Source organism: Trichechus manatus, unplaced genomic scaffold, assembly GCF_000243295.1.
Source record: "Trichechus manatus latirostris isolate Lorelei unplaced genomic scaffold, TriManLat1.0 scaffold00023, whole genome shotgun sequence".
NCBI lineage: Eukaryota > Metazoa > Chordata > Mammalia > Sirenia > Trichechidae > Trichechus > Trichechus manatus.
Window position 1 is genome coordinate 1 of NW_004443959.1, and position 819 is coordinate 819.

Consider the following 819-nt stretch of genomic DNA (forward strand, 5'->3'; position numbering starts at 1 on the left):
GAGAAAGACAGAAGGCTCTTAGTATGATATTCGGCCAGAGACTAAAACAGAATGGAATCTATTAATAAGTCTAGTCCTCTGAAGCTGTGCTTTTTACTCATAAAATTTGAAATCAATCACATTTGAAATTCAGTTTTCAACACCATATCTTTAGGAATAAAGTGCAGCCCACTGAGTTTTATTTCTTAACATTGATTTCTGTGTAGGAAATTGTGCATGATTATTCCTTGTTACATGTTTTGCAAAGACACAATTGGCCTTGAATAGGCAAATTATTTGTAAAACTCCTTTTGGACACCCTAGTAGTAAAGTCATGTTATTACAGATAGTCATATAATAAAGTTATGTTATGGAGACAGATTTATCTGGTAGGTTTATGGAATCCTTTCTTCTTTTCAGCCTTGTTGCAGAATACACACACAGTTGTAATCCAATTAAACTATGTGACTTTTTTTGTTCTCATACTGTATTAAATGAAGCAACTAGGGATATTTTATATCAATAAAACATACAGTCTACCAAGAAGATATAACAGACAGAAACCTTTTTTTCATCAAGCAACATAAAATTAAAATGTTAAAAACTGTTGAATGTAAGATGATAAAAAAGCCAGACAGGTTAAATATGCGTAAGGTTATACAGCATCTGAATAACAATTAATAAACTTTAAAAAAAAATATATGTAATGGATGTATATTCTTTCAAACATCCATGGAACATCTATGGAAGTTGAACATGTGCTAAGCCCCAAAGAAAAACTGAATGTATTTCAAAAACTAGAAGTCATTTAGGCCAAATTGTTTGATCACAATACAATAA